The sequence below is a fragment of the Garra rufa genome, chromosome 13, assembly GCF_049309525.1.
Source record: "Garra rufa chromosome 13, GarRuf1.0, whole genome shotgun sequence".
In the NCBI taxonomy this organism is placed as follows: Eukaryota; Metazoa; Chordata; class Actinopteri; order Cypriniformes; family Cyprinidae; genus Garra; species Garra rufa.
The window spans coordinates 19,610,949-19,619,097 of NC_133373.1; the positions used below are offsets into that span (position 1 = coordinate 19,610,949).

The 8,149-nt window shown below is 32.3% G+C and overlaps 1 long non-coding RNA gene across 1 annotated transcript; it reads left to right on the plus strand.

The window, feature by feature from the left end:
• Positions 1–867: 867 nt before the first annotated feature.
• LOC141283430 (uncharacterized) lies at positions 868–6,176 on the plus strand. Its single transcript, XR_012338147.1, has 3 exons — positions 868–5,067; positions 5,299–5,373; positions 5,521–6,176. It is a non-coding gene; the product is annotated as an uncharacterized lncRNA (long non-coding RNA).
• The last annotated feature ends 1,973 nt before the right edge of the window (positions 6,177–8,149 follow it).

Consider the following 8,149-nt stretch of genomic DNA (forward strand, 5'->3'; position numbering starts at 1 on the left):
ATTCGTGATATTTAGCGCAAGTTAATCAGGAAGTGACAATTTTGTTCTCTTCAACTCACTGGATGGTAACAGTGCTTTATTCACAAATTTTTATGCGATATTCTAATTTTGCGCATAAGTTTAATTAACTTGGAAACACTGGCATAGCAAGCAGGCGGGCACACACTGCGCATGGGATTCTGTGTAGGGAGAAAAACAAAATAAAAAAGGGTATAAAAGAATAAAATAAATAGTCCTAAACGAAATTTGTTTCACTTAAATAATTAACATGAGTTAAGAAAATTAACATGAGTTAAAAAAATACAACCGACATGTCTACACGGAGTTCTGGTTCATTTAGTGACCGCGCAGCAAGCTCAAGGAAACAGAGAAGGCTGAAAGCCCACACTTTTCTTTATTTTACGAAAGCTGTTTTTATAGTGAGTGCAAATATAAGTTAACCTTTTACAATTCGGAATAATGTCTTATTCTTATCAGTGTGACCAAAAATGACATATTTTAAGTTGGTTCCGCTATAAGGAAAAAAATCTAAGCGATCGCGCCGAAGCCTCTAGATGTGGAAAATATTTGTAGCTATTCTTGCCGAAAGATGCACAGGTGCGTTTCAGTTTCTCTTTAAATTTGTATGGTTAGACTTTTGTATGGTGTTTATAACGAATGCCATTATAATTTGTGATTTATTTCATAATGTTTATTTATAAATTTGTACTATAATTTTGTAGCTGCTCATATTTTCTGATTTTTATGTTCGTCTGTCTGAATAGGCTAATTTAAAGGATTTGTCGACAACAACAGTTTTTTTTCTCTCAACACAATTTTGTCTGATAATGTGTATAGCAGTTTTTTTTTAATTCATGCAGCAAATGTTTTAAAACTAGTAAGTACGTAAATACGTTTTTTAACATTACATGCTTTGAAGGAACTTTTAACTATAACTTTTCGGGTAGTTTAAATGTAAAACATTGGCATGAATTCGTTGTAAATTACAAAATTCATTGTTATAGGCCTATATAGATGGAAGAATATTGTTTTAGCATATAGTTGCATGTAACATTATAGTGATGTATCGATAAATATTAGACAGTGCATATGTTAACAGCCTACACGATTCTTTAAAAAATTCTCCTTTGCTCAGCTGCGCATACAATCTTAGCAGACATGTCTTTGATCGGCTATTGTTCAGCGCTGCAAAAACATGCTTTAAAATATGTTTTAATATAGAACTTTATTCAAGTTAATGTTTTATATATAATTATATATAAATTATTATATATAAAAAGTGTGCCCCCCTATGAAAACGAAATGCCCCCCCAATGAAAATTTTCTGGCGACGGCCCTGGAAGGCTGTCCAAATTCGTAGGATCCCTCAAATGCGGCCCACAAATACGTCCTCCTTTTCCCCGAATTGGAAGGATGTGTCTGGTGGATCCTTTCCCGTCCTACCTATCCCATAATTCCTTTCGGCAGAGCGCTTCCAGAATTTTCAAATAATGGCGGATGAAGCGAGCGGCAGTAATGCCTAAGTTTAAAAAAAAAACTGGCGTTTCAAAAAATATTTTTTACCGCGGTTGTCTAGTTAGACCTTTGGTTTTAGCGTTAAGCTTTTTTTTTTTTTTTTTTTTTACATTTGTATGTTTATATGTTTAAAAACATCACTTTCGTAAACTAGCTTCTTTCTTACTGCCTGTGTGAATATCCCCTTACACACAGCTAATTTCTTGTTAGTGATTGAAGCTGTTTTTAACGCATTTAGGGACGAAAGAGCAGTTATTTTGTTTTGTGCAGTACAGATAACCTTACTTCTTGCTTAGCACTGTCACGGTTGCTAGGCGACAGGATAAGAGCAACGGGTAAGGGAGGGAACTAAAAGAAGGGTAGGCTGTCCAAATTCACAGACACCTACTTCCAGGTTTTGCGGTCTTCGGAGGACCCCTCCTCCTTCAACCTGGTAGGAAGGATCCTAAGGAGGATGCAGACCCTGAATTTGGACACAGCCAAAGTCAAAACGTGATAAAACAGCGTTAATGCTGATTTGTATACAGCCGTTACTAGGGAAACCTACATTTCAGCGCTCCTAAAGCGCTACCTAGTGACAGAGAATGGATTTGCACGTCCAAATTTTCAGCTGTTTTTGGTCAGATTATTGCAAATCTCGACCAATGTTTTTATGCAGCAAACACAGAGTTGTAAATGTGAAAAAGTTAATGTGCTTTCTAAAAATCTAAACAATTAAGATTAAATTTAATACATTATATACTTGATTTAGTCCTTTTAATGGTATAAAGTCTGAAATGCCATTGTATAAGATTGTTTTGAGAAAAACCTGTATCTGAACTGTAAATCATGTCATTTTATGGCTTAATATGTTACCGTACATCGTCCAACCCCTCTCATACTGTTCATTTTACTTGTGCAGCTCTTAAAAAGGGTCATAAATTTCCTTAAATTGATATTTAAAAATTCTGTAGATACACTGTAAATAGTGAAATAAAATTTATTTCTTGATATTTGTGTATTGAAAATATTTTTTGATTGACATTTAGACTCCTATCTAATTTTCTAAATTAAAAAAAAAAAAATATTAGAGCTAGTTAAACTAGCTACCAAACTGGCTACCAAAATCTGAAGAGTACCTGCCTGAAGGGCTGCCAGAGATTTAGAAATTTTGCGAGCACTGACCTCCTTTCTGGAAGAGGATTAATAATTAGTTGACTTAGTGGCATTAATTTTATTATAATTTCTTTCCCTCTTTTCTGTTCTGGCCAGAGCAATGCGTTTTTGTTGTTGCTCACTCTTTATTTATTTTATTTTTGTTTATTTTTGTTTCTTTATCTGAAAACTGCTGTTGTTTGTTTGTTGTTTCAATTTATATGAATAATCAGCCTGTTCTAGTTTAAATGGAAATATATTATTGTTAATAAGCTGAGTCTGAGAGTTTTATTTATGTGATAGTTTATTTCACATTTCTTGTTTGTAAAGGCTAAATACAAATAAAAAGTGAACCTTTTTTTGTATTTGTTTTTATTAAAAATGTTTTTATATAATTTTAATAGGAGGAGCCTGGAGGTATTATAGACTTTGCAAATTCAGTTTACAGACCTTTGTAGGTACAGACATCCATTGTATGTGTCCTCGGCAGTTTTTTCCTGAGACTTTTTAATATTGTCCATATCGATATCAGAATTGTATCGTATCGACCGAAATTAAGAAATATATCATGATATAACATTTTGCCATATCGTCCAGCCCTAATTCAACCATGTATTTTCAATGAGAATTAAATCTGGAAACTTAACAGGCCAATTAAAAACATTCTATGACTGATTCCTAAACAAAGCGTAAGTAGATTTGAACGTATACTTTGGGATGATTGTCCTGCAGGAAAGTCCATTGATTATTAGCTTCAGACTTTGCACAAAAGGCATCACAATGTTTGCCAAAATGGTCTGATACTTTAATAAATCAGTGATATCCTTTGTATGGTCATGTTTTCCACTTCCTGCTACAGTAAAACAACCCCATAACAGGACTGGTCCACCTCCATGTTTGACAATGGAGATAGTGTTCTTCTGCTTATAAGCTTTGTCTTTTTTGCACCAGACATACTGCTGATCCATACATCCAAAAAGTTCTAGTTTGGACACATCACTCCATAAAACATTCTTCCAGCACTCCACAGGTCTATCCAAATGAATTTTGGCATGTTCAAGTCAGCCTTTTGTTCTTCTTGGTCAAGAGTGGTATTCAGCAAGATTCCTCAACATGAAGACTACACTTGTCTAGTATTCCTTTTGTACACAGCATTGAAATATTTGTCCTCCTTTCGTTGGGTCATCTTGCAAGTCTTTGGCTGTACATTGCAAGTTTTTCTCAGTTGATCTGATCAAACATTTTATGATATTGTGCTTTTTTGTTCAACAGCCTCAAAGGTTTTCTGGTTTAACACACTTTAATCTAACAAATACGGCTGCCAGCTGTGTCTCCAGGGACTAGTAATGTCTTAGAAATCTTCATGTAGTTTTAGACTTTCTAATAAAGCAAACTATTTCTTCTCTATTGATTTTGTGTGAGCTTTGTTGACTTTACCATATTTGCTACTCACCTTCAGCACATGCATGGGCTAAGAGTATACTATGTGTTACACCCCAAGCTAATTTCATTTTTAATAAATTTGTAAAGGCTTTAGACAATTTTTTAAGACAATTTTGTTCCTTACCATAAACATAACTGTCTTAAAACAGCAATGTTGAATAGGGGTTGAATAATTCTGACATAGCTGTGTTATTAAAAAATCCTATAACTCAAAAACATTACATTATATATTGACATTATCACTTTTTAATATGCCAGAAAACTGTTGTAGATGCAATTTAGTCCTGGATCTTCAGAAAGAGCAAAAATATTTGTAAACTACTGCAGTCTCTGGGGGGTTGAATAATTTTGATTGCAACTGTATCTCTGTGCATTCATTCCCACTGTAGCGTGACAGAGAAAAGGGTACAGTTTTTCACAGGGTATGATGATTTTTTTTTATAGGCACTGTATATATAGGATTATTTCGATTTATTTTTTTCCACATGCATATTTATTTGAGTGGTACCATTTTTTAATGGTAGATATATGCCGTAACCACCACCACAGCTGCTGAAATTTATTTGGTCATGTTTATGTTATTTTATTTTTTGTACAAATACAAAAGCAACATTTTTTCTTTTTCATGTTGGATTTTAATATTCTTTCAATATTTGGTACTCTGGCCATCTACTCTTTATCTGTTCTTCGTTATTTTGTGAGCTTTCTTGCTGTTGCTGAGTAGTTACTCTAATTAAGAAACACAGTTTGGATTAGAGAAAATTTAATTTAATTATATTAATTATTGAAATTAATTATTGAAACGTGCCCCAGGTCATTTATGCGTTTATATTCTGTGCTTTACTGGAATCTGATCAATTTGTTTTGCAGAAGTCAGTGTTAATCATTGTAGTGATCAGTCCAAAGTATAAGACAGATGTTGAGGGAGATGGATCTGATCAACATGGACTACACACCAAGTACATACACACCCAGGTAAGAGCTGGCTGACAGCTGTCTCCTCTTATCCTTCTATAGAGAACACTTCTTTAAATCTTTTGATAAGGTTGATCTTCTAAGATGTAGCATTTTACCATCAGGGAATGCTGTTGTTGAAGTTATACTTACAATTTTTTTAATTTACAGTTTTGGTGTATAGCATTTTAAATACACTATGTATAATTTAATTCTCAAGCTGTGCATGTTTTTGACTGTTTTCTTTTTTAGATCCAAAATGAATTTATTCTGCAAAGATGTTTAAACTTCAGATTGGTACCAGTGCTGTTTCCCAGAGCTAACCAAGTAAGTCACCCAAAAAAAATAAAAAAATGTGCTTAGGGCATGAACATGTTTAGTAAGGAAATAACTAAATAATTAAATACATAAATATGTATGTATGTATGTATGTATAAATGCAGTAAGTTTAAAATGTGTTGCTTTCTCTGGCAGAGTCATGTTCCACTGTGGCTGCAGAGCACACGTCTGTACCGGTGGCCTGAGGATGCTAAGGACCTGTTACTGCGTTTACTAAGAGAGGAAAAGTACATCGTCCCTCCTTTGGGCAAAGAACTGTTGCTCACTATCAAACCCCTGTAAAAGTGAATCTCATGACATCATGTCTAGATCACATTTCACCTCAAAATCAAAAGAAACAAATATACAAATTTGTTTTGTTGTTGTTGAAAGAAAATACTCTATTTTAGGATCTTAAATTGTAATTTTTTTTAGGAAAAGGATGAAAATTGCCCCCCCCCCCCCAAAAAAAAATGTTATCGTATTATTCTCTGTAATGATTCTCATTATCATTCTCATCAATTTTGCATTTACTTTCTATTTTTATTTCTATCATTCTATCAACAGTCTGTAAATAAATCTCAATACCAACTCCAATGCAGCTTCTGGAATAAAATCTAGTTTTTGTAATTTCTCAGCTAAATTTGATGTGCGATTGATTGATGATTATTAGATTATGATTAAGCTAGATTGTATAAATAATTATTTAGATTAAAAATGTTATTCACTTGACATCTCTAATTATTATACATTTAAAGAGGTTTGCATATTTACTTGGGCACCACTGTCACAAATAAAAGGTTTGAAGCTTACATTTAATAATTCAGTGATGAATTTCACTTCAAGCAGGTAGTTTTTTTTTTAAACAACAATTTTTATTTTCAAACATTGTCATACAGGTTAAGATGAAAGTTATTTTTTCAGGATAAACTGGATAAATAAAAATAAATAAAATAAATAATTAATACATAAACACAAAGATAACTCAATAACCTTAAGTTAAAAAATACATCAATAACATATTTAACTGTATGTCTATATACTCTCAATGTCCATCATTTCCACAAAAGAGTCATCATCTAGACTCTGCAGAAAGTCATAGAACACTTTCTAGATGGACCAAAAAACATGAAGTTTGTTTTTCAAAAAATAGGTAATCTTTTCTAAGGCAAGACATGAAGTCATCCCTTTTATCTATTGAGACACACCAGGACTTCTTTTTTTCCAAGAACATGCAATTACACGTTTAGCTTCCAACAAACAGAGAATTAACAACAATCTTTCATGTTTGGTGATTTTCAGATTCAGAGGACAAATATGTAATATACACAACCTGGGATCAAGAGGAATTAGATTTGCAGGAACAGGGTTGGGCACTCCTGCTGTAACTTAACTTTTGATCTTTTATACCTGCTATGACGTTATTTCTTAATGCTATATAAACGTTTAAAACGTCCACTTTTTTATGTTTGAGGAACATTTTTCTTGGTTATGTGAAAGTTACAGAAACATCCTAATCTACCATTGTTATAATGTTATAAGAACCTTATATTTGAATGTTCTCTCTACATAACATAAAATATTATGTTATAAGAACGTTCCATAAACATTATTATAAAAATGTTTTATTTAACATTCACATAACCTTTAAAACACATTTCTGAAAGTTATAAAAATGAGTATACCATGCAGAACACTAAAACAGGGATTCTCAAACTTTTTGTGGCCAGGGACCCCTCACAGGCAAGAAAATTTTCCAAGGACGCCTTCAATAATTATAACAGTGATTAAGCCTATGCTTACCACAATTTGTACTCTTACATTATATGACATTGGAACTTCCATTTTTAAATTTCCTGGATTCCAATTTAATGGCTTAATTTGATTTTAGTCATCTTAAAACATGTCTGATAAATTGAATTTATAAAACTTTAACATCCTAATATTTTATTTAAAAAAAAGTAAAATATATCCATATGGCATGTTTTATTTAAAAAAATGTATGTTGTTTATTTTTATTTTTTTATTTGTTAATTTGTAACACAAACATAAAACATTGACAATTAAATCTTTTAAAATGCATTCAAAAGAAAATTTAACAATTCCTTTTTATTTTCATAAACAAAGTGCTGTACACTATAGGTTTACTGTAAAAATTAAAAGATTGAATGAAAAGTTTTATTACTCCTTTTAAAATTTTCATAATTATTGGATTATTATTAGCCTATTATTGCTGTTGTTGTTGTTGTTATATAATCTACTACTACTTCGAAAACTACTTCAGAATAAATCTCTAGGAGGAGTTCGTTCAAGTACGACGCTTGAAAATGGCAAAAATGACACAAAATTTGCTGAGAAAATTAAAAATAACTGACTTCCTGTTGGGTTATGGATTTGGTACCAGGAAACTTTTTTGTAGGTATTGGTGTGTTCTACCAGCAGTAACCAGGCGGATTTCCATCAATGATGTCTGGATTCCAAAAAGGCTGTCCCACTGTTATGTTTGTATTATGTATACTTTTTACTGAAAAAAAAATCTACCAGCAGTAACCAGGTGGAATTCCATCAATGATGTCTGGATTCCAAAAAGGCTGTCCCACTGTTATGTTTGTATTATGTATAATTTTTACTGAAAAAAAAAAAAAAAAAAAAAAATCTCTACCAGCAGTAACCAGGTGGAATTCCATCAATGATGTCTGGATTCCAAAAAGGCTGTCCCAGTGTTATGTTTGTATTATGTATACTTTTTACTGAAAAAAATATCTCTACCAGCAGTAACCATATG